This window comes from Ailuropoda melanoleuca, chromosome 9, assembly GCF_002007445.2.
Source record: "Ailuropoda melanoleuca isolate Jingjing chromosome 9, ASM200744v2, whole genome shotgun sequence".
Classification (NCBI taxonomy): domain Eukaryota; kingdom Metazoa; phylum Chordata; class Mammalia; order Carnivora; family Ursidae; genus Ailuropoda; species Ailuropoda melanoleuca.
This window is the reverse complement of record NC_048226.1, coordinates 7792041-7818957: the sequence shown is the minus strand read 5'-3', so window position 1 is coordinate 7818957 and position 26917 is coordinate 7792041.

Here is a 26917-nt window from a genome sequence, read left to right as displayed (position 1 = left end):
GTTTACAGAACTTCTAATTAATTCTTTGTAATTGCATAGTATTTTCGGCCTCTGTTTCTCTCCGCTGTCCCAGCCTTGGAAACAAGATGTTCCACCTCTGGAGACTGGCTCCGTAAAAGCCTATTAATAAATAATTAAGTTTGGAGACTCCTGCGGTGGTGAGTCATGACTGGAGAGCATGTGGAAGCCATCTCCATGGTAACGTACCAACAGGAACTGAACTGCTCTATTTCTCTTTTCATAAGTGTGGAGAGAATGAGGGCAAAAGCATAGATTAAAAAGAGGTTTATTTTTGCATTCTTTTTCTTTTTAATTTTCTTTTCAGAAAATCTGCGATTGAATTTAAAATTCAAGAAAGGTTGTGTTTATGGCAAATGAAGCATGATCCGTAATTGAATATAAAACCTTCCACCACTTCTCCTCTTCATCTCCGGCTCATCTGTTCTCTCCAGCATCTGCAACTGGCTCATCCCAGCCCTGCTGTGTTCTGCATACTCCTCTTTGTGGTGAAGACGGTCCTGAATGTCCACTGCTCACTCTGCAGTGGGCCCCTGCCTTCAAGTTCACTCACTTCTCTGTCCTTTCCCTGTTAGCTTATTCTGTAGCTGAAACTAACATTCTGTAGAATAGAAAGAACAGGAGTTCTGGAGTAAGGCAGGTCTTGATCCTGGTCTCAGCCTCTTCTATTCACTACCTGTGTGACTTACGAAAGTTATGGGACTTCTTTCCATTGGTTGCATTGCCTGTAAAATGGAAATAATAATTCCCTGGCAGGGTTGCAGTGAAGTTTAAAGGGAGTAGCACAAAGTAGGGATAAGAGAAGAGATTTTTTGCGTCAGAAATCTGGATTTGAATCTCCTCTTTGCCTTTTACTCATTTTCTCTTTTAGGGCAATTTACTTACTTTCTCTTAAGTCTCAATTTCTTATCAGAAAAGTTGAGCAAGCAATCATCTACTTCCTAGATTTATTTGGAATAGTAATTTATAGCATGTATAGAAAAGTCTTTGGCCAGGCATCTGTGTGGCTTGGTTGGTTAAGCATCTGCCTTTGGCTCAGGTTATGATCTCGGGGTTCTGGGATGGAGTCCTGTGGCAGGCTATCTGCTCAGTGGGGACTCTGCTTCTCCATCTCTCTCTCTCCCTCTCCCCTGCTCATTCTCTCTCAGATAAATAAATAAATCTTTAAAAAAATTATTAAAAAAAGAAAAGCCTTTGGCAAACAGTGAACAATTATTATTTGTAATAATAAGGTGTTTGATTAACTATTATTATGATGAGTTATTTCACGCGACAATGGAAACCTGATAGAATGATCTAACAATGCTTCCTAAATAGATGGAGATCAACACCCTGAACACATAACAGGGGTCACTGACCCTTGTGTCCTTGCCCAGATTGGCACTTCATTCTGCATCAGATAAAACCTTAGATTTTTCCTTTAAGTGAAATCCATCAGTCAGGATGTTTATAAATCACACAGTGGCTACAAGGATGGAAAGCCAATAGAAGAAGTCAAAGATCACAGGTAATGCCAAGGCAGGAGAATGCCTTAGACCAGCCTACAGACATGGAGAATAAAGAATAAAAAGCCTACAGTTCCCATGTGCAGAGTCATGGCCCAAGCCAATATTATCTCAGCATTGAGGTCATCTGTTCTGGATATTTTCTGTTATCCTCTTTCTCCGATTTTCTGCTGTGTCTTAGGAGTCAGACACTGGCAGTTTGCACCTCTGAGATTTGTTTTTAGGGAACTCCCAGCTGTATGAAGCCAATAAGAAGAACACTGTGAGAGCTACGCCAAGTATACAAAGGAACAAGGACCAGATGTGGAATCCAGAGGATTCACTGGGCTTTCTCTTGGTAAATTCTGAGTAAGTGAGAACTTAGGTCTTTCAATCATGAAGTTATGGGCCATTCTAGCAAGTAAAGAACCTGATGACAGAGGATAGTAAGGGGAAAGAATCGGCAGTAGAAAGGGAAAGTTGTGACTACCTATAGTAGTGGTAATGATAACAACTATGTATATTTTATGTTCCTTGATTTTTTCCCCCCACCTTTCACCCCTACCTTAGATAAGGGATCCAGGAAGTGGCTACCATTATAATTTAAGTTTCAGGTAGATGTGCCGCTGAAGTCACATCATCCTCTGGCAATGTGGGGCTAGTGAGATTTTTCTCTCCTCTGTTTGGAGGATGAGTACTTTTTTATTTAATGAAAAGCAAGAATGAATGCTGAATGGCTAAAAGGGTAGACTGTGCCGATTAACATTCACTTATTCCACCTCACCAGACCTCCAGGGTTATTCTTCTTTCTCTGCTCTGCCCCCTGAGAGCTGATTCCTGCAAATTCCTTAATGCCAGCTTCAGGTTGGGTTTGGTCAAGGCATCAGCAAGTGACTGAAGGGTGGGAGAAAAAAACTGGAAGAGACCATAGGCTATCTCTGCCCTGCCCCTTCTCTATCTCAGTGTCTATGGCAGCTGCCTTGGCCTTGAGTGACTACAGTTTGGGCCAGCATGACTCTTACACAGCTCCTGCTCCTGCTGGGATCCTGTGACAGGATTTCCTCCCTGATTCCTCTTTAGCTGCAGGGCTGTTAATAGCTCCCCATTGTTACATCCCAGGGTGCCTCACCATCCCTATTTGCATGCTTCACCCTGACAATTCCTCTTTAAGTAATCTCTTCAGTGAAGTCTTTTCATTTGAACCAAATCCTGCTTCCTACCAGGACAGTCACTCACATAATATCCCATGTGGAACCTGCTCCCAGACTCTGTTCACATGTCAGGGCCTTTCATCTCCATATTGCCCACATGTAGGAGGCCCTCCATAAAAGTTTGCTCAAATCAAAGGAGAGTTTGGAATTAGAGTTATTTAGGAGGACCTAGAAGGAGATCAGCCAGAACACTGACACAATTCAGAGCAACCATGACTCCCTTTTGCTATTAATATCTGTAGATAAGTATTGGGAATCTTGGCCTTTTTCAGCTCTCAACGTCACCAATGACAATGTCACTAATGAGAATCATATTTTAATGAAAAATCAAACATCTTACACGTGGCTCATTTATTGTTGAGAACTATCTAAACTTTCTTCCACAAATGGACGTGACATCTGTGGTACAACCATAGATGACGGTTAGTGGTGCCTTAGGAAGCCGACTTCAAGATAACTCTGGAGTAAGAAATAACTGCCTATGGATTTTGAAAAGTCTTTAAAACAGAAATATTGGAAATAATGTCTCAAGATCCACTGGAACCATGGGCCCCCGAAGCAATGAGAGTTGCCACCATACAACGCCTCAACTCTGTCCTAGAATCAACACAACAGGCCTTGTCAGACAAATTCTCTTACCCTTTCTATGAGATACGAGTTAGATAGCCACAGTTAATTTTCTGTTCTGCCCTGGAGACACCACTTTCCATTGTATTAGCATCTGCAAATCCTACAGGAGAGAACAACTCAAAAAAAAAAAAAAAAAAAAAAACCTGCTGTAAGATCCCTGTTTTTTTTTTCATTTCAATCTCCAAGTATATTTCATTTCCTGCTTTGGGAAGCAACCTCTTGTCTCTTCCTGCCATCTGGACTTTTTAGTTTATCACTTTGGTTTTAGAAACTTATCAAGTCCCTGCGTTCTCTGTTGGGCAGTTTTAACCCAAAAGATCCCTTTCTTTATTCTCCATGTCTGTGGACTGGTCTAATGCATTCTCCTGCCTTGGCATTACCTGTGACCTTTGACTTCTTCTATTGGCTTTCCATCCTTGTAGCCCCTGTGTGTTTTATAAACATCCTGACTGATGGATTTCACTTAAAGGAATGTGGTTTTACCCCCAAATGAATGCTTAGAAAGCAGCAGATGAAATTTTAGCTCTCTGAAATGCAATGGATGTAAATCTGATTAATTGTCTCACAGACTCTGGGAACATCCGGGATCTCATTTCCTGCCTAAGTCACTGTAGCTTTCACATTAACTTTTGGCAGGTAATATGGTTGAGCCCAGTCATTCATCACTAATAACAGCCCTGAAAACACATCAGGTTTGAAATTTTTGACAGGTAGATTGGGCTCTGCTTTCCAGTAAAGCAAATTTCAGTAACCCACCACTTTTTTTTTTTTTTTTTTTTTTTTTTTTTTTTTTTTTCNCTCTTTCTTCTATCCCAGAAAGGTTTCCACATGTCAACATGGGGTATCCACCAGGTTCTTTTTCTTCTGTCATTACTCCAAGGAAGACTATGTGGCTGTGGAGTTCTTTCCTGGACAATATGCGATTTCAAGGAAGGAATTCCATGCCAGCCCACCATATTTTGGTTCTCCTAAGGTGTATTGAGCTTATCTCAATAACAGAAGTAGGCATTACAGGGGTTTTGTGATTAAAAGCAGGGGAAACAAGTATCTATATAAATATTTGTATACTAATATTTACAGCAGCTTTATGTTTACTAGCCAAAATCTGGAAACACCCCAATGTCCATCAACAGGTGAATGTATAAACAAATTGTGGCTCTATCTTTACGGTGAGGTACTACTCAGGAATAAAAAAGAATTAACTACTGATAGACACAATGGCATGGATGAATCTCAAAATAATTATGCTAAGTGAAAGCAACCAGACAAAAAGGGATACATACTGTATGGTTCCATTTATATAAAATTCTAAAAAATGCAAATGAGTCCATAGTATCTCAGAAAGCAGATTGGTGGTTGCCCAGGGATGTAACTGGGGGACAGGACACAGATGGAGAAGGGCAGGTGGGAAGGATTACAAAGGAGCACAAAGAAACTTTGGGGGCTGAGGGATATACATTCATTATCTTAATTGTGGTAACATTCTCACAGGTATTTACATATGTCAAAACTTAGCAAATTATATACTTTGAAGAAATTGTAAATTGAATATCAATTAGTTCTCAATTAGAAATAGAAACAAGGGGGGTGCCTGGGTGGCACAGCAGTTAAGCGTCTGCCTTCGGCTCAGGGCGTGATCCCGGCGTTGTGGGATCGAGCCCCACATCAGGCTCCTCTGCTGTGAGCCTGCTTCTTCCTCTCCCACTCCCCCTGCTTGTGTTCCCTCTCTCACTGACTGTCTCTATCTCTGTCGAATAAATAAATAAAATCTTTAAAAATAAATAAATAAAAAAAATTAAAAAAAGAAATAGAAACAAGGATCTAGAGTCAGACTGTCTGGGTTCACATTTTAGCTCCCAGCTTCCTGAGCTGTGTGATGCTGGCAGTTTACCCATCCATATAGTTCCCTTAATTGCACAAAGGGAAAAAGATTAGCTAGTTTATAAGGTTATCCTGCATGTTCAATTCATTGATCATGTGAAGCCCTTAAAACAATGCCCAGCACATAGTAAGCACTCAATAATGTTAGCTATGATCTTGTTTATTGGGTGTTTGGCACCGTGACTGGCAATTTCTGTACATTGTCGCATTTGAGCCTCCCAGTAATCTGGTGAAGTGCTCGGGCTCATCACACAGAGCTGGAGACTGATGTACCATGTCACGTAGCTAACGACAAAACTGGAATTACTAACCTGCCTGTCTAACTCCAAAACCCTCCATCTTCTCTCCTATCAGCCACAAGTCCGGCTCAAGGCCCAGAACAGTCCTTTTAATGCACTCTCTGCATCTCTGGCATATCCTCAGGAAAATGAAAGTGACTTGCTGAGGGCCCGGCTCCATGTTCCCCACTGTGCGGGCTGTGAATTTCTGGGCATCTTGGCCAAAGGACTTCCTGGCCCTGGTACTTCCCATTAAGCTCCCTGCAGGGTTCTCAGTGGGGACCCATCCTAACTGGGTGCCCTGTCTAAGATTTTCATGTCTTCAAACAAGTTCTTTCTTTCTTCCTTCCTTTCTCCCTCCCTTTCTCCTTCCCTCCTTCTTTCTTTCTTTCTTTCTTTCTTTCTTTCTTTCTTTCTTTCCTTCTTTCTTTCTTTCCCTTCCTTCCTTCCTTCCTTCCTTCCTTCCTTCCTTCCTCCCTCTTTCCTTCCCTTCCTTTCTTCCTTCCTTCCCTCAATTTTTTACATTTTCCTTCCCACTTATTTATTTATAGAAATGTGCACTCAGATGAACAGAATTAGTGTGTGAGGCAAAGATCTGGGGAACAAGAAGACCTGATTAGGGCTATTTCCTGGGCAACAGTCCAAGAACCTCAGCCTTACCCCCTATACTTGTCTGCCCCAGATCTGCTTGTAGGCAGAGGGGAGCACGAAAAGGAGAGGGAGAAAAGCACTGAGCAAAGAAGGAAGGCAGCTGGATGTAGGGTTATATCCCATCATCTGCTATCCTCCTGACCCCAGACAGGTCTCTACATTTCCCTGAGACTCAGAACATTCTATAAAATAGCCATAGTAACCCTGCTTTGAACAGCACTTCCCAGATCCATACGGTACGCCTGCCTCATCACATCTGTTTCTTATAACGAGGTAAGTGCTATTGTGTTCATTCCTGAAAATGGAAGTTCAGAGAGATTCTGTAATCCCTTTTAGAGGTAGTTAGTGGTGAAATAATGGGTAAAGCCTTGCACATGAGGCCACCTATCTCCCAGACCTGATATGAGAATCAAGAAAGATATAAATACAGAGAATACTCTAGAAATTGCAAATCAATAGTTAATAGAAAGATCTGGGGAGTCACTGAGACACAGGACAGAAAGTGCTGACCTTGGAAGAGGGCTTCCCGTGTTCTGATTCTCTGTCACCAAATAGCTGTGTGGTTTGGACAAGTTATTTAACTTCTGTGGGACTCGGTTTCCTCATCTGTAGAATAAAATGGTTTTCCCCTGAGTGATCACTAATATCTAATGACTTTTCTAAATCATCAAACTCTTTTCTTATGGGCACTTGAATCACCCCTATCCCACTAAGTTCCATAGATTTCTTTCTAGAGGTGAGTTGGAAAGAAAAAAAAGAAGAAAAAAGGTGGACAGGGGGATAAAATTCAAAGAAAGGATCTCAGAAGACATTAGGTCTTTATAAGAGCCCATCATCTTTTAAGATATCATTTTTTTTCTTTCTCATGCTAAAAAAGCTCAGTTACTGTGAGCACTCTTTACAAGTCTTAATGTCCAGAGATTTCATCCTTCCCACTGCTTTGCTCTGGACGTTCTCAAATTTCTTGAAGTGTGTTCTTTTTGTTAAAGAAGAACAAGCCATCTCAAAGGACAATCTGATGGGGATGATTTGCCCATCCCAAGCTAAGACTGGGATTTTGTCGGCAGAACCACAGGAAGATGGGATGAGATGACAATCTAGTTAATATGATTATTACAAGTAGACAAACCTCAAATTCAAACCAGATTTTGGTAGTCTAAGTTCTTCAATTAGCCCATGTACTGAAATAATTTAGTTGGTTTGCCAACCATTTCTCTGTTAAGAGTCCTACATCCCTGGGGTCAGGAGGTGGGTACAGAGTAGAATCCATAATGTCTTCAATTTCAGAATCAAAAGCATGTTAATATTGTAGAACGTCATCATATCAGTATTATCCTGGAAGTGGCTACCCAGACTACAGCCCACAGGATAGATCCAGCCCTTTTGTAAGTGAAGTTTTGTTGGGACCCAGTCATTCGTTTGCATATTCTCTATAGCGGCCTTTGCATTATGATGTTGGAGTTGAGTAGAGATGAGTAGTAGATTTTTGCATTATGGTGGCAACGTTGAGTAGTAGTAGTTAACAGATGGCATGGCTGCAAAGCCTATCATATTTACCAACTGGCCCTTTACAGTAAAAGTTGTCCAACCCAGTCCTAGGAGATAGAAGAATCATTCTGGTGGTCAACTTTATTGCAAACACTAAAGGTTTAAAGGGTTGGCAAAATTCAGCTAGATTTATTCTTACTACCTTCTATCGTCCAGGACACATTCTTCTTTTAAATTAAACTGAGAGGGCACCTGGGTGGCTCAGTTGGTTAAGGGTCCGAATCTTGATTCCAGCTCAGGTCACCATTTCAGGGTCCCGGGATCAGGCCCTGCGTCTAGCTCCATGCTCAGCGGGGAGTTTGCTTGAGGATTTTCTCTCCTCCTCCCCTTTTGCCCCTCCCCCGTGCTCCCCTCCCTTAAAATAAATAAATAAACCTATAAAAAATTAATTAGGGGTGCCTGGGTGGCTCAGCCATTAAGCATCTGCCTTCGGCTCAGGTCATGATCCCAGGGTCCTGGGATGGAGCCCTACATCAGGCTCCCTGCTCAGTAGGGAGTCTGCTTCTCCCTCTGCCTGCTGCTCCCCCTGCTTGTGTTCCCTCTCTCGCTGTCTCTCTCTGCCAAATAAATAAAATCTTTAAAATAACGTAAAATAAAATAAAATAATTAAAAATTAATTAAACTGAGAAAGTGAACTCCAAATGTATAACTAAATCACCTTAACCTAGCAAATATAACTGATCACCTCAAATTTCTACAATACGACTACATATTTGCCAAGTGTTTTTTGCCTCCATAGTCATTACAACCTTACTGAAACCCCATCAGATAGATATCACATAGACAAGAAGATATTATTTATTTTATTCACCTCTTATAAACAAGCTCATTAAAGCAGCAGCTGATGACATTCCAATAGCACTTAATGGGGGACTCTTTGCACTGAGGAGCTTTAATTAATTGTTTGAGTCAATTCTCATAAAATGTTATATGGCAAGAGTTATCGTGCCCATTAGGCAGATGAAGAAACTGGGAAGTTAAATTAAGAGATTTGCTGAAAATCAGACACCTGTAAAATTAACACACTTGTACCAAGTCAACAAGCCAATTACTGACATTATAGTTTGTTTTGTTTTGTTTATAATCAAGGGAACAGAGACATTAATTTGTCTCCAACACATGCAGAACTTAAGGGAGACCTAAAATGCAAATGGCTTCTGGGGCCATACCTGACACACTGCTGAGTATTTCTGAGGTGCCCACGAGGAGAGCTGAGAGTAAGTGTTGGGCTAAAATCACAAGAAGTGAAGCTGGCATTTAATTGTGCCCAAAGTCGTAGTCAACAGTCTTGAGGTCCCATCGTACCTGCTCCCAAATCTCCTCCATGGGGCAGAGGGAGATACAAGTATATCCAGAATTATAGGGAGAGAAGAATAGCCTTACCATAGCCAACTGACAATGACCTACAGGTCCCTATAGAAGAGAGCTCACAATGGTGAGTTATTTATTGTACATCACCTCCCTAGCCAAGAAGCATGAGCAGTAGGCACTGTGGATTTCTCAGGAGAAGGCACTCTACCCTATGGGCCACACTCTTACACTCACCTTGAGGAGGGAAATCGGTCAGCAGGTTAGAGAACCCTACATTCCCTAAGGTCTGATCATGTAACTGGCAAAACACAAAATTAATATTATAACCAAACCATTTCTAATGTCGTTACACATGTGAGATAGCTAATAGGCTAAGCAAGGGACAAAAATGGAACCATAGGGTTGCAGAAGAGAACAGAACAAGAAAACCATTTCATGTTTGCAAATGGTCTGCAAAAGAAAAGACCAAATCAAAGTTCCTTATAATATTCCCAGTATGGACAGTCTTTGAAGGGTCATTATGAAAAACCAGGAAACCGACCACCATTAGGTGAAACACAAGCAAGGTTCTGATCATTTTAGAAACTTCTTTTATTTTCCTTAAGAAGGTAGAAATTAGTCCCTGTCAAAAGGCAACTCTGAGCCCTGATGGAAAACCATTGGTGAAGAGAGATGAAGGGAGGGGATGGAGGAAGATTTCTGGATCCTAAAGACACGTTCTTTGTCCTTAAGTATGTGGAAGCAATGATACAGAAGATTGAGCCGTGATTTGTTAAGAACGACAATGAGAGTGAGTTATAGCTAAGACAAAGAATATTTAAGTAAAATACATAGAAACCATTAACTCCCAGATATCTTCATCTCAATATGGAAACACTTGTGCTGAAGCCTTATCAAGCGGTACAGTGTTTAGCCTAAGGGGATGCATAAGGAGTGATATTCCATGCCCTCCTTAGGGAAAGAAAACAACTGTGGCCTTTCCATCTCTATATTCCCAAATGTGCCCTACTTCTTGTTTTGGAATCCCTAAATATTTTTCTAATGGCTTATTTCTCCCATAATGCACTACTTGCATTTTTTTTTCAAACTGCATTTTTTTCTTCTCATTTTCTCACCACGTTTCCAAACCCTCCAGGTTCACTCTGCTAACAAAATCAGCATCCTTGTCAAATTTAATTAATACACTATGTGCTTCCTCGTCCACATCATTAGGAAAGATGCTGAATAAGACAGGGTCCATGTCGCCGTCTTTCCAAAAGGCTGTCATTTCTCCTACTTTCCCTTTTTATGCAACCAGTCAGCTTTGGGCTGTTGCAATTGCTCACCTCCAAGCTGATTTAAATGCCCTCATAGGGTATCATTTTGTGAAATGCTCTGTGCAATGTGTTAATAAAGTCAAGACCAGGGACAGTCACTGTATTCTATTTGTCCTCTCATTCACTAATTAAAGCCAATAATGAATTTCATATTTGTCTGGCAAGATTTCCTTCATTATGAGTGCTACAATTAGGTTTATATTTCTTGTTCTTTTCATTTAGATGTTTATACAGAGAGAGAGAGAGAAAGAGAGACTTCTTATAACTTAGACTATTTTTTTTTATTTACTGTTAAGAAAATTAAGTTCAACTTTGAGCCTGTTGATTGCAGATTATATTCTGGAAAAAAAATTCTGGAAGTCCAATGACTAATGTTTTACTTTTCTAACTCCAAGAGGTGTCAAAGTAGGTCCTGTACCATTTGCCAAGGTTTGGCTCTGAGCTGGATTTTATGGAGCTGGAATAGAGAATTCTTACTGAATACAACTCAGTGGCAAATCCAGGATCCATAGGCAAAAATCAAAGAAGACTTTACAGAGATAATATGGTGAGTGGAAATGGGATCCAAATAAGAGGCCAGGAAGGTATTGAGTGGGGATTTTGAAATGACTGCCCTGAGTACCAGAATAGAACACTGAACTAGTTGAGCAGTTTCTATCATACAGCAGCTGGAACTCACTGAGGAAATTAAGGGGTTAATAAAGACCACCAACAATTAGCATCATCTTCACCAACCCAGGAGTTAAGTACTTCCATCATAGCATGTGAGGATTTAGAACAAGAAGGGGGTGGGTCTTAAGATAATCATCTCCTGTGGTTTCCAGGCCTCCCGCATCTCATACACTTTCATTTTTGCATTCACAGTGAGAATGTTCCAGATGGAAAGCCTATACTGGACAATGTTCAGAGGCCTGTGGCACAACTGAAGAACTGAAGGGAGGTCCAACTCAATGAAGCAAATTGTGCGGGGGGTGGGGGTGGGGGGGTCAATGAGTTGAGTCCTGTAGAAGTAAACAAGCGCCAAAGGAACAAGATTTTATTCAATATGTAAAAAGGTTTAATCAGTACACGAAGGACAAAGAGAAATCACTAAGTGGTTTTAAGCAGGGCAATGCCGTAATCCTCTCCGCAGCTTGGAAACTGAACTCTAGGTGGGCCAATCACTGGAACCAGGGGACAAGTTTCAGAGGAAAGTATTGTAGGAGTCCAGGGAAGAGTCACAGAGTAACCTAAGATGAGTGAGTATAAGGAAAAATGTCACTTCTAGAAGTGTTAGAAGGCACATTAGACATGGAGCATGAGATTGGAGGAAGAGGTCAAAGAGGACTCCAAGATCTTTCACTTGGGCCACCAGGACTATACTTCCATTCACTAGATAAGGAGCAACGGATGGTGGTTCGGACAAAAAGATTCATACGTTAGATATCAAATATAATAATAAGCACATTAATTGAGGTATATCTCTCTTCACCAGTCACTTATTTCCAAATATTAATTTCATGGAATCATGACCCTAATTCTATGGGATAGGGAAACATATTGAAGACCCACAGTCGGCCAGGCACAGAGCCAGGTTTAGAACCAGGCAGTCTGATTGCCCATTGTGGAGCTGAGTTGAGTGTACAACATGTCTACCGGTAGAGGCCTCACAGATTTGAATCTCAGAAGAGAGGTCTAGACTAGGTATCCAGAGAGAGTGTGGTTCTCAGCATTTGCGGCCCTAAGCAATTCATCCAAAGAAAGCAGATTTTTATTTCTGGAATTCAACCAACATTTATTCAAACCTACTATGTGAGAAGTATTATGCTGAAGGCACAGAAAAAGAGCGTTTACTCTGATCCCTATCCCTTAGTCATGTATTTTTCACCACAGCCCTTTGCCCCGACCCAGTGAACAGCATCAAACAGTTGCGAAGACATAGGCGATCCTCTTCTTCTCTCTGACCCTGGAGCCAGTACTCATCTTTCCCTCACCCTGGATGCTTATCAGAATCGATCCACACAGCACTTGTTAAATACAGAGGCTTAGGCGCTACTCCAGTCCTACTGTATCACTGAGGCTTTTGTTCCTGTTGTTTTTAGCTTAACAGGTATTTCAAATACAAAGCCACGGTGGAGGCTCATTGTTCCATTGACCCAAAACACCTCTGAAAGTAAAGACAGTGAAGAGAGAGGGCCAAACTGCCAGGAGTTCAGAGATCTCTAGGAGAAGCAGGACCACTACTATCGAACTTAGTTTCTATTCCAGGCACTGAATGAGATGTTTTGCATATATTAATTTCACCTTGGACAAGAAAGCAGTTTCAATTATCAGGATTTTACGTATGGGGAAACAAAGTCACATTGAGATGAAATGACATTCCCCTCTGCAGTTCTCCACTATAAACTGCACACACACACACACACACACACACACACACACACAATATAATACATAATATATATTACATATAACATATTACATATAATATATATTACATATTAGTCCCAGCCCAAATGCCTTTTAATTCTTATCAAAATGTTCTACATTAGAAGTAAATTAGTGGTACATGGGGCGGGGTGGCGGGGGAAGAATAGAGAAATGAACCCCACCAAATGGAGAAACCAGTCTGCGGTAGGAGCCCACTGAGAATGGGAACATAAAATAGTGTGAGCGAAGAGCCCTGGGATCTGTCACCACTCCAGCTTCGGCGAGGTTATGCCTAATTCTCTCTTTTTGGTGAGATTAAGAGTCCTGAAAAAGAGGCCACCTCTCAGTCTCTGAAACAAACACCTGAATTACTGCCTCTGTGAGCAAAGCAGACAGCTGCATTTATCCAGGATTTACACAAGTACGGAGTCTCTGGGCTGGAAGACTTCAGGGGAACAGGAGCAGCCGGGTTTTGACCCACCTCAGCACCAGAAGCTTGGCTCTGCAAATGATACTAGTTCTGATTGGCTGACTTTCAGAAAGGAGGAACTAGAGTGAGGATGTGGCCAACTGGCCCATTTCAGAAGCAGGAGGCTGTCACTGATTGGCTGGTCTTCAGAAGTTTCATTGTTTAAGCTACTTGTCACTGATCAATTAAACTCATTTAAAGCCAGCTCTTATAGTTATTTTTGCCTCGCTCACAGAACTGCCAGACTTTGCTGAAGAGTACAGGAACTTTTATTCTCAAGAGCTAATTAAAATATGCTGGTCTAAGAGCCACTGGTTACAAGGCAAGGTGAGGCATTTGGGTCCTTCACGGACATTCACTGGAATGGGGCCACAGCTAAAAAAAGGTGGAGGTGAGGGCTTCAGAGGGGAGGGGGTGGGGGAATGGGATGGGCTGGTGATGGGTATTAAGGAGGGCACATACTGCATGGTGCACTGGGTGTTATACGCAAGTAATGAATCATGGAACACTACATCAAAAACTAGGGATGTACTGTATGGTGACTAACATAATATAATTTAAAAAAAAAAGGTGGAGGTGAACGCAAGGCACACGCAAATCATTATTTCCCATGAGGGCGTGATTAAACTGTGCAATCCATCATTCCAGTTTTGTATTTATAAAAACTAAAGCAAACTTTAAAAAAATCCAATTATATGTAAGCGTTTGATTCTTTGAAATCTTTCTATTTATATTTACATTCCTTAAACACTCAGGGCTCTAAGGCCCTGCGCTTAGCTGTCTTAGTAAAGTGGTCTGCTCTGATTATAAAAGGAGGTTATTGAGTGAGAAAGTCTGCTAAAGTCTGCTGGTTAGGTTAGCATGCGTAGGCCAGAAGCCTAGCCGTGTGGATTATAAAGTCATAACCAAATCCCCATTAGTCACCTAACTGCTGCTTGAGCTAAACTCTCTAGGTGTAATTAAAACTCTCTTGATTACCTACTGTCATCAGTAAGCGAACTCTCCATGAAGACTCTACCGTCCCTGCCTCCTACTCCATCCAGTAAGCCCTCCCCCACCATACCACACCCATCACGCCCATCCCCTAACCCCATCCATTAGCTTACCCCCACCCTCCCAAGAAAAAGAATAATCGTTTCTGGGTGAAATCTGTTTTCTAGATTGTGAGCAGCGAAGACAAACCGCCTCTGTGTACATCTACACTGCCCATTGAACAACTGGCTCATTCTTTAATTCAGTGAAAAACAGCTATCAGGCATACTTGCTTAGAATTGTGCGTATCACATAAATTGCTTATTTTTTAACATTTCTTATTTATTTATTTATTTTTACTTTTTTTAGCTAGCTGCTTCTACGTTGATGCAGAGATGTATTTATTACTCCTCATTTGTTCCAACTGAATTACAGTCTCTGAGACTATCTGAATGACTCCGACATCCTGACTGTCTTTCGTTTTTTTTTTCCCAATCAGTTCACTTATTTCTGCCATGAAGTCAGCTATGTGCTAAACTGTCTGATAACCACTTGGCTCCCTCCCGTCACCAGGCTGATGTCTTTAAGACCGCCTCCGCTGTTTGAGGGCGATGTCACCATGTGCTCTGAAGTCCCCATTTACAATGTGGTGATGAGGTGTTGACAACCATGGATCACCCCCCAGTTTCTCCGTTGGCACCCCGGTGATGTGAATTTCAGGGCTATGGTAGATTTTCGTAAATGAAACAACCAAAAGTACATTTTAAATTAAAATACAAATACTACTACTACTAAACACTTAAAATGCCAAACAACCTCTCAACTTGTCTTCATCTTAGTCTTCTTAGAGAGATGCACTCTTACCCATGGTGAACTCCTCCCCTGGTGCTCAAAATCCCATTCATCCTAACTTCTTATCTGTCCCTTGTCCATCAAACAGGCCCTCTCTTTCTTTGACTCTTGTCTCTTTTGCTCTCACTCCTTTCTCTTTGCCTACAACTGCTCTCAAATGATTGCACTTACCCTTCTCCCCTTGCTTCTCCTTCTCCCTTTGTCCTCTCCTCTTCACACCTTCACTCACCTGTTTTCTGCAGCTGACACCCTCCTAGATCTTTTCAACAGCATTCCACGTGTCAATGCAGGCTGCAGCCCGCATAACTTCATGTTGGCGTTTGACCCAGCTATTCATTCCAACCTTCTCTTAGCTTCCAGAACCTTCCCCTTGGTTTCTCTTCTTGCCTGTCTGACTCTTCCCTCCCAGGCCCCTCTTTCCCCTCTGCTAGCACTAGGTATGCATGTTCCCAAGGTCTCACGCTCAAAAAGTCTTCTCTTCCCATTCCACATCTTCCCCATATCATGCCCTGCAGTGGCCCTTTGTCACTGTGACACCCAGATCCATGGCTTGAATTCAACCTCTCCCTTGAACAGTAATAGACCCACATGTCTACCTGGCTACCAGACATCTCCAGATGCACATCCAGAAAACACAGTGATTTCAAAATATTAAAAACTGAAACTAAATTCTTACATAACCTCCAAAATCAAGTCCTACTCCTGTATTCCCTCCTCTCAGTAATGGCACCAACATCCACCTAGTCACCAGGTAAGGAACTCCATAGCTACATGACGCCTTCCTCTGACTTAGATCCCAAAGCCAAATGGGCTACCAAGTCCAGTGACTTTCCTCCAAAATGGATCTCTATTACGATGGCTCCCATCTCAGTTCAGGCCCTCATCCCCTTGCTAGGTTCCTCCATTAACCTCCTAAATAGAGTCACTGACCCCAGAGACTCTCATCCCAGTCCAACCACAATAGGATTAAAGCTTGTCACTTCCCTGCTTAAAATTCTTCTGTGGCTTCTCATTTCCTACTTCAGGAGGTTATAAGCTATTTTTATCAGTGTGATCTTTCTCTTTAAAATTACTCTTAGTGGAACTCCATTGGGTGAAGCATGTACTCTCTGTGCTGTTCTGGTTTAAGTGAACCCAGAGAGTCCAGGATCCTGCCATGCTTGGCCACTCTGCCCCTGTCTGGTGGCTCCTGAGACACTTCTATAACCTCAGCACTAAGGAGGACAGTTGAACATCCCTGATGGCATAAAGTCCAAATGATGTGAGTTGACGTACCACAGTTTTGAGGTAGAATGACCACTCCTGCCAAGATCACTACTTCTATTATCTTGGTGGAGGGCACTAGAATTCTGTTTAGGGGACACCAACTTTGAGAATGCCTATTAGGTCCTTTAGGGAGAAGGTCTGCTCCCCAAGGCATAAGCCCTGGCTGTTGCCAAGTTGTCAGAGAAGAAAACTAGCCTGATCTGCCTGAAAAATGAGGAGGAATTTCTGTTTTTCCAAGGAAGGAGAGGGCAGATGAGAAAAGAGAGACATGAGAGAGAGGAAGGGGTGAAGATTCAGAGGAGGATATAAAAGGGAATGTGGCATGCAAAAAATATTTTGAAAAACAAAGTCCTGGTGAGAGAGTGGCTGAAAGGGAAAATAAAGATACCCAAGATGATGATTTGAAAGATTTGGAGTTTTTTGTTTATGTTTTGCTATAGAGTACATGGCGAGAAACCCTTCCACGACCACAGTGCTTAAGTAAATTCACTTTATAAGAGCCTCATGTTGGGAAGGAAAAAGAAAATAAGATAAAAACAGAGAGGGAGGCAAACCCTGAAAGACTCTTGACAAACTGAGGGTTGCTGGAGGGGAGGCGGGTGGGGGGATGGGGTAATTGCGTGATGGGCATTGGGGAAGGCACTTGATGTGTGAGCACTAGGTGTTCTAGGCAACTGATGAATCATTCAATTCTACCTCTGAAACTAGTAATACACTATATGTTAACTAAATTGAATTTAAATAAAATTTTTTTAAAAAAGACCCTCATGTTGAGTGATTTATCTTTGGGAAATGTAAAGGGCTGAGTGTTATGCTAATGGAGGGGGTAAATGAAACAGTATATACAGATACAGGGGATTGGAGTGCAAAGGATCTGGGAGGATGTAAGCCCCAGACATTCCCAGAAAATATAGGGAAGGACAGGATGATCCCTAAGCAAGGGTTCTTTTTTTTTTTTTTTAAGATTATTTATTTATTTATTTGACAGAGATAGAGACAGCCAGTGAGAGAGGGAACACAAGCAGGGGGAGTGGGAGAGGAAGAAGCAGGCTCATAGCAGAGGAGCCTGATGTGGGGCTCGATCCCATAACGCCGGGATCACACCCTGAGCCGAAGGTGGATGCGCTTAACCGCTGTGCCACCCAGGCGCCCCCCTAAGCAAGGGTTCTTGCGATTCTTCGAATGAATGAATTTCCAGTGCCCACAGGACCCACTTGAAAATCAATGATGGCATGATTTTTCAATTTGCTGACCACATTCAGAATACGTCAGTGATGGAATTGAGCTGTCCAACACAAGGATGGTTCTAAAAGGACAAGGTGCCATACATAGTATGCTCAGAGCTCCTCAACTTGCAAGGGAGATCAAAATTACTCAGAACTAGCTCCAGTAAAAAGTTCAACATAAAGAAATGTTTATTAAAATGAAGGAGATAATCAGGATCTTATAATACTGAAAATTTTTCAAGCACAAACTCTCTTAGCCACATGGATTTTGCCTGCCGCTTCTCTTTGAGCACTCTTCTAGCTTCTGAACATTGCTTTTCTCTGTTTCCTCATCGCTACTTACATAATTGAAAATAATTACCAGGTCCAAGTTCCCATGACCTTCTGGTTTCAATAACCACAACCACTGGACTGACTTAATGTCCGTGTCATTTATTTTTTTTTTAAGATTTTATGTATTTATTTGAGAGAGAGAGAGAGGGCATGAGCAAGGGCTCTGGAGAGGGAGAAGCAGGCTCCCCGCCAAGCAAGGAGACAGACATGGACTCTATCCCAGGACCCTAGGATCATGACCTGATCTGAAGGCAAACTCTTAACTGACTGAGCCACCCAGGCGTCCCAACATCTGTGTTATTTAAATCAAACTTGATAGAGAGAATATAATTGGCTTGACGTGGAGTAGAGTCCACCACTAGACCAATTCACTGTGGCCAAGAGAATGGAGTCCCACCACAAATAAGGCTTCTTTGGGCAGTGACAAGATTTTCTGGTAAGTAAACTGAGCAAGGCAGAAACAATCTACATATGAAATATCATTATTCATATACTTCCTCTTTTTTGATTCTGTTGGCTTGGCAGGGTATCTGCTCATAGGTAAATACTGAAGTACTTCCAGAAAGTCCCCTTTGGCCTTTCTTAGTTTTCAGAGCTTGGTGGTACATGAAGAAACTGGAGACGAGTGTGCAGTTATAAGTGAAAGGTCTGTTCATTAAGCACATTAACTTTGGGAAACTCGAGGATTTCACAACTGAGTCTCAAGTCTTATGACGGTTTTCCCACTGAGATTTTTGTGTCATTGATATCATTCTCCACAATGCAAACAGATTGTCTTCTGCATAATCCATGTATTCCTAAAAGGTTGTGTGTGAATCAGATTTTTTATATTTCGGAGACAGTTCTAATCTCAGCTGCTTCACCTATACAATGCAGAAAATCAAATTCTATTTCAAACTCACCAGGAAGCATTACATTATTTAAAGAGCCATGTTGTGAATTTTCTCTGTGGTTGGAATACTGGTCCACTAATTGATCTGTTTTGCAAATTTGGATTTTCGCCCATCAGGCGTTCTTGAAACTACCTTAGAAAGCCAAACAGTAGCTTTGCAGAAAGTCTAAGTGTCAGGAAAATAAGAAATAGTTATAAGCTGAAATGTGAAACCCAGAATTCTAAGTTCTACTCAGCAATTTAAGTAAATTGCATTGATTCAAGGAGGATCTTCAGTGATCCAAAGTAACTGAGTTCTTTTTTTTTTTTTTAAATCCTTTGCATTTTAATAGTCTCTGCCTCTGTAAGTAACAAGCAAGCTTCTGTAAAGAACCCATTTCAAATCTCTGCCTAAAAGCTCTGCTCTTCACCTTTCAAGGAATGGAACTCATGAAATTGAGTAAACAAACTGCAGATGACATGCCACATTCATTCAGAAAACATGCTGATTACTCAGCAAAATGGCATTTAGCACCACAAAGAAGCCAAGAACTGAGAAGCTACATCAAATCCTCAATGGAATCCAATATCCCCACCTGTGGGATGCCTAGAGATAACAGGCAATTGTGTCCAAAAATGCAATTACCAGAGGGAAGAAAAAAGATGTACTCTCTTTCCCGAGGACTGGAATCATGAAAAGAGTCTTTCATCATGGACCAAGTATACTCAAAGCATGGTTTATCCCGTCTTGATGCCACTAACGGTCTGATTCCCCCCCTTCATTATACACTCACTGGGTGCAAGATGGCCTTATCATTTGCATGTAGAATAGTATCTTCCTCGCCTCCCTAGCGATCACTCAGCCTGTTGTGCCTGTACGGACTTAGAGCTACTGCGAATAAATAGGACCAATATTCATTTTTTTTCCAGAAAGGTGAACTTTTCAGAATCCCTTTCTCCTCACGACATATTATAAAGGGTACGATTGTCATCATAAAAATAACCTGAATGAATGAGAAGTAGCAATTGAGCACCATCAAAATAAACTTGGGAGGGGGGTGGTAAAGCGTACAGTGATCAATAAAAATCCAAGCATTTTGTTCAATATCTTCATACATTTACAGATAGGTGAAAATATTGTCCCCGGTTGACTGACGAGGAAAGGGGGCACTGTGCTTGCCTAAAAGGCACATTTAGAATGCTTAAATCATCCCTGTAAAATATTAATTGACCGGGGGAGTTCTCCACCTAACAATGACATGGGTTAAAAGACGGTGTCTACCAGGGGCTCTGCAACATGCAGAATACCACGGGTAGCTGAGACTGCTTTTCAAGAAGTAGGCTGGGGAAACGTCCGTGATGACGTAGGGGAAGAAACATTTACTTCTACCCTCTCGGGTTCTGTGACTGGATCTAGGATTAAACTAACATAAGACAGCTCAACAGGAGAAAAGCATACAAGTTGTAATTCATACGTTTACATGCATGAGAACCTTCATAAGAAAAACAAAAACTCCAGGAAGGCATCAGGCCCCAAAGCTTTTTAAATAAAGAACAATAAATTGTGGGAATGTGACAAGACAAAGGGGCTTCTATCAGGGCAGTAAATTGTGGGACAGTGGGAAATATATGAGGGAAGCTAACAGAAGATAAGGATTTTTTCTAGTAGGTTTGTTTGTACAAATCCATTTTAGCATCGACTCCCAATTTCCAGTGATAAGAATGTTCTCTTCCCAGCACAGGGAGGTCATGGGAAATTTTATGACCTGCTTTTAGGTAGAAAGGGGAAGATCAGAGAGCCGTTCCTGCATCTGCTGTTTCTCAAGTGCCTTCAGCTCAAAATAATCAATATGTCAAAGTGGCAGATCTTGAGGGGGCACATTCTGAACCCCTCAAATGGCAAGGGACTCCATACACTTTGAAGACTGACTAGCGTCTATTCCCTTCAGCTCCAGAGCGGAGGCACCCCGGGTCATCATAAGCCAACAGGGGTATAATCAGATGCGTCCTCACTTCCCTTCCAAAAACATTTACGTTAGAAGACAATGATGATTTGGTCAAAAATAATGTCGAAAGACTTCTGGAAAGATGGCAACTTACAAGTCGAGGAAATGTTTGGCAGAAGCAAAACCTGAAAGGACTCCCTGATACGTATATAACCACAAAGGGCAAGGCAGCCAGTAGAGATGAAGGTCGAATAGAACACATGCAAGAGAAGTACCACCCACTCCTCTTTCCCCCAATCTGTGTGACTTGGAGCAGGTCGCCTCACTTACTCTCTCCCACATGTAAAACGTTTTAAAAATAATTGCAGCGCACTCCCCCATCCCCCGCCTCAGTCTACTCTCCAGGCTCTGAACCCAGAAGGGAAAGAAGCCTGAGGACTCCGTTGGTGAAGGTGGGATGCCTGGGGGAAGTATCCCACCACCGCCTGTCAACTAATAAATAAAACATTCACCACTTGCAAATACAGAAGTACCATCTACCTACCAAAGAGAGACCCCTTGCAAGCACATATGCATTATTTAGATGGTATGCATTTGTTTATATGTGTATGTAGATTTAATAAGTATCCAGTGACAGCTAGATACAGAATTACATCTCTCTCTTCAGGAACATGCCTCCAAGGAGGATTCGAAAGCTCTATTTCTCCACTCCTTGCCTGGCAGGTCTCAGAAGGTCAAGGTTTTGTGTTGCCCTGGCAACAACTGATAGCATCACTACCACCTGAAGCCACCCAGGGGGCCGCCGGCTCAGCAGCCTATAAGTGCTTATGATGTTATCCCAGTTGCTGGGGAAACGCACAACCTTGCACCAAGCAGGTGGGTAACCGAGGAGTCGATTTCCAACCATTTTGCTTTTAACAGTCTATACTGGCAAATGCATTCATCTCTGCATAAATTCTGTGAACAATTGGGATCTTCAAGAGTTTTAGTCATGTGTTCCCTTTTTAAAAAGCTCTTAAGTAGTTCACCTTTACCACCTGAAACATAGTGCTTCTGCATGAAAAAATAAAAACAGATTTATTATTGCTCTAATTTAAATGCGATTGCCACCTACAGTAAAGGATGCCAGTAACTCTTCTATCCCTCCTCCCTTATCAAGCCCGTGGAATTTTTTTTTTTTTTTAGGTTGCTCTCTGCTGTATCTGTGGGGGAAAAAATGTCTTAAGATAATATTGGATCTTTAAAAGTAGATTCATAAAAGCAAAGGAGTCCTGTTCACCATCTGAGTCATCCTTGATTGGTTCCCTTTTAAAATGCATCCTCTGTCTTTCTTATAACCAAGGGCTTTAAAATTCAAATGTTCATGAACACCAGCTTTATTAAAATTAGAGCTTGGGGAAACGGCTCGGAAAAGGGAGAAAAGAATATTACCCAACCATTTAAAAGATGCTAATTAATGAAGTTCTGAAGCCCAGGGAGGACATTCGATACAGCAAGGGTTTCTCTACCAAGGAGGAATGAAACTCATCTAAAAACAAAACCTAAAAAAAAAAAAAAAAAAGAAAAAAAAAAAAAAAAGAAACCCAGAATAAAACAAAATTGAAGTAGATTAACAGAAAATCTTCCCCCAGGTGCTGGAGTGGCCTCCGGAGCTCTGTTAGCTTGCAAGAACTCCAATATGCCAGCCCACAAGCTGAACGTATTAGCATTTTCTGGTCTCACTCCAAGTCAGTGTCTTAGCTGTTCGGGACCTGACTCTAATGCTCAGGGAAGACCACCTCACCCACTCGATTTGAGTCCACTGCCCGTCCTGAGCGTCGGTCACATAGCCAGCAGTGGAGGAAGCAAGGAAGGGGAGGAGAGAGGCTCCCCAGGTAGATGGCTCCAATCTGCTCTCTCTGGGCGGGAAGCTCTTCTCATGTTTAATTACGGGGAGGGGAACACATCCCCCCCTCTCCATGCCACACCTCTCTTACCTCATTCATCCACCACCCTGTAAGATTTGGAGCTTGGAGCAATAGTCCCTCCCCCCCCGCCCGGCCACCCCCCACCGTGTGTTAGACATCAGTGGAGCCTTTCAAAAAGCCCAGACTCAAGCTTGTATCAACATTGCCAATGGTTCCCTACACTCAACGGAGTAAGTTACATTTGATTTTATCTTTTGAGTACTGCATGTTGTGGTAACCTGCTCCTGCATTCTATAGGCATCTCTCTTATTCTATGTCTCTGTCTCTGTCTCTCTCTCCCGATATGGCTGTGAGCCAAGACCTGAAAAATTCCATTGAGTGAAAAATAGATTCCTTGTTTCAAAAATAAATAAATAATCCCAGCTCTATAACAGAAAATCATTTTCTGGGGCTTGATAATGATTTCCTAATCCTGAGATATCCATCAGATGATCCTTGTGCTGTCTAATGAAAGTGCTGGGTCAAGAGGGGGCTGAGCCCTTGGAGGAGAAGTGGATGGTCCCCTGGGTGAAGGCTGGGGAAGGGAGAAGACAAAACAGTAAGATGGTGCTCAATGTCAAAACTCTGAAAACAGGGTTTGCAATCGCCTATGTGATAAGACCAGGGCCCTGTAAATACCCAGATGCCTCCCTGTTGAGCTCCACCTTCCCTAGACCAGGGTCGGATCTTATACTTTGTAGCTCTGCAAGTCCAAGGGGTAGCAGGAGGGGAAGAGGTATCCCCATGCCTTTGTATATGCTGTGCTGTCTTCTGGAATGTTCTCCTTCTTGCCCACTCATTTGTCCTTTGGTGATAATAAACACAACATTCACATTAAGAATAGCTCAGGTTACCTTGCTAAGTGCTTTATATGCCACAATCCTATGTCTTCCATTTCCTGCTTTCCGTATGGTGAGTCTGGGTCTTGGAGAGGTTAAATTACCAGCAAAAGGGTGCCTAGGTTAGGAGCAAGAGAGAAGGGATTTATCCATTCAAAGCTTTTGTTTTCAGCTACCATAGAAGATGCAGCTCAAAAGTGGCCTGCCTTACGTGGCCTTTTCCAACATCCCCAGAAAGAATGTCCACACCCCCTCACCATGATTCAGATATCTTGTACAAACATCTCTAAGAGCACTCACTACCCTGGATTGCAATTAGTTCATGGACTATTTTAACTATTTCCTTTTCTACTGGAATGTGTCTGTATGGAAGCATCTTTATAGTCTTGATGCCTAGAAAATGACCTGACATATATCAGTTGCTCAATAAATGTTTGCAGAAAAGAATAACGGATCATGTGAAGGGAGGGGCGCAGAACAGCACCGTCTAGGGGACCTCTGGACATAGACACCTGGATCCTTCCTTTTCAGCTGGTTGAGATGAGGATTAGAACTCTCTTTTCATCAAGGGGTTCGGGGAGTTTAGCCAGACAGTCTGCTTCAGGAAGAGGGCCGGGGAGCTGGCTGCAGGCTGACACCGAGACCCAGGACCATATTTACCTGCACTTTTATCCACAAAGGTGGCGAGGTGGGCTGAGGTACCCTCTACTCCCGGGGCCGGGATTGGATCAAGAAGGGCAATAAGATCTCACAATTTCCATCTTCAAGATCCAGACTGCCTCGCAAGGAATCAGCAAGGGCCAAGGTGGCGCAGAGCAGAGGAGAGACCTTCACTCCCCAGAGGGCGACTCACCCTGCACTCTGCTACTGAGGCCTTCTCTAGCCAGGGGAGGAGGAAGGACATGGGAATGTTGAAACTTCTCCTCTTTCATCTTCCACGTGTGGGAACCATGTACGGGAGATGGCAGGTGAGGGACTCTAGGCTAAGTGGAGAGCAGGGCTACGTGGGTCCTCAGGCAGGAAGCCACTCGGGCAGCACGTACCTGTCATCTCTCACCTAGACACCTGGATGAGGCGGGTGCCAAGAGGAATTGCTGCTACTCAGGCAATTTCCTTGCAATTAAAGGTCACACAGCCAGGCTTAGGTGACGATGACAGGGACATTTTGTACAGGTTTCTTTTAGGCCGGTGTTGATTGTCTTTCTGTCTCATTTTTCCTCAAAATACAACTCAATGTAAATGTGTAAATACAGGAAAGGCTAATAGGATACATGGGGCTGCTGTGAAGGTGTGGGGAGGTGCCGGTGAGTAGACCCAGGATCCCCCAAATGTTCCTGCTGCAAGTACTCCCTGGGTTGTCATCAGAAGGCCGTTGGAAAGGGCAGCCCTGAGCCTGCTGGATTCCCTTATTTGAGAGTCCCTATTACTGACAAACCCCTTCTAGGGGTGAGCGGATTATAAAGGTCTTGAGAGAAAAGGGGGGTTTTGTATCTCTTGTGTTGGGAACTCTGGATCCCAGCGCCCTCAGCAAAGCTGCAAACCAAAGGCAGTCACTCCAAGGCTCTAACTGCAGAGGCTGGATGGGGTCACGGTAAAGTTGTCCAAAGGGAGATTTCAGAGGCCACTAGAAGTCACGGGGTCCAACTCGCTCATTTGATGAGGCCTCGAGAAAATGTCAGAGCTAGATTTTCAGGAACCAAGCAAGGGTGTGCTTAGAGGATCAGCAAAGAGGGCATCACCCAAATAAATAAATGATAAAAGCAAAATAAATGAGAAAAATTCAGCTTCAGTGAACTTATCTAGAATCAGGTAATAAGAGAAACATAAGCTATTTTAACCTTAACATTTGTGCAGGTGGGGTTTGGATACCTTTCATTGCTCAAGGTGGGTGATTCCTAGCCACAATATTTGGCACTTTGTGTGACCGAAGGTCTTACCTGGGCTGCAGAGAGTTATCGTATTCCTACAGCATTAGGCTCAGTCCGGAGAACCCAGAGTGAGGGCAGATAATTTTTTTAAAAGAGGTCACTCTTCAGAGAAGTTTTTCTAGGTTACACAACATGGAAAACACTATATGAATATATCTCAAAATGACACCGGGTGAATTCCTAAACTAAAATGCCTACTTTGTCACTTTCTACCTGGGCACCCTTGAGCAAGTTACTTAACTTCTCTGATCTCTGATCCAATATCTGCTCAATGATATTTTTAAAAAATGCACCTATGCATTTGTTGTGAAATGAAGTAAATCAGAATAGGAAGAAAATCCTCTGCAAAATGTCAAATGGCATAAGCATATTAAACAATATACAGAAAAGGAAGCAAGAAGAATGGAAGGGGCAGTAAGGAGGAGCTGGCTTTCATCTGAGAGTGTATGGTATGGTAGATTTTTTCCCCCAAGGGACCAGAGGAAGCTGAATTGCAGAAGTCAGGTGGAATACATTTATTGTAGTCCGTGATGGATTTAATTATATAGACTTTATTATATTTGTGCATAATAAGTACAATATAACCGCCCTGTGATGGAACGATATCAGTGCCAACCCAAAGGCTGCCGTTGTCTTTGACATTTAAAGTAGTCAGATTTTACCTATAAAATATGTTTCAGGGAAAAGGGGCATGATTGGGGCCACATGCTGTGATCTGGTGCCCTAGATGGCCTGACCCTTTACTGTAGGGTTCCACAGGGAGACATGGATGGATGGATGGATGAATGGATGNCCTGTCATCTCTCACCTAGACACCTGGATGAGGCGGGTGCCAAGAGGAATTGCCGCTACTCAGGCAATTTCCTTGCAATTAAAGGTCACACAGCCAGGCTTCGGTGACGATGACAGGGACATTTTGTACAGGTTTCTTTTAGGCCGGTGTTGATTGTCTTTCTGTCTCATTTTTCCTCAAAATACAACTCAATGTAAATGTGTAAATACAGGAAAGGCTAATAGGATACATGGGGCTGATGTGAAGGTGTGGGGAGGTGCCGGTGAGTAGACCCAGGATCCCCCAAATGTTCCTGCTGCAAGTACTCCCTGGATTGTCATCAGAAGGCTGTTGGAAAGGGCAGCCCTGAGCCTGCTGGATTCCCTTATTTGAGAGTCCCTATTACTGACAAACCCCTTCTAGGGGTGAGCGGATTATAAAGGTCTTGAGAGAAAAGGGGGGTTTTGTATCTCTTGTGTTGGGAACTCTGGATCCCAGCGCCCTCAGCAAAGCTGCAAACCAAAGGCAGTCACTCCAAGGCTCTAACTGCAGAGGCTGGACGGGGTCATGGTAAAGTTGTCCAAAGGGAGATTTCAGAGGCCACTAGAAGTCACGGGGTCCAACTCGCTCATTTGATGAGGCCTCGAGAAAATGTCAGAGCTAGATTTTCAGGAACCAAGCAAGGGTGTGCTTAGAGGATCAGCAAAGAGGGCATCACCCAAATAAATAAATGATAAAAGCAAAATAAATGAGAAAAATT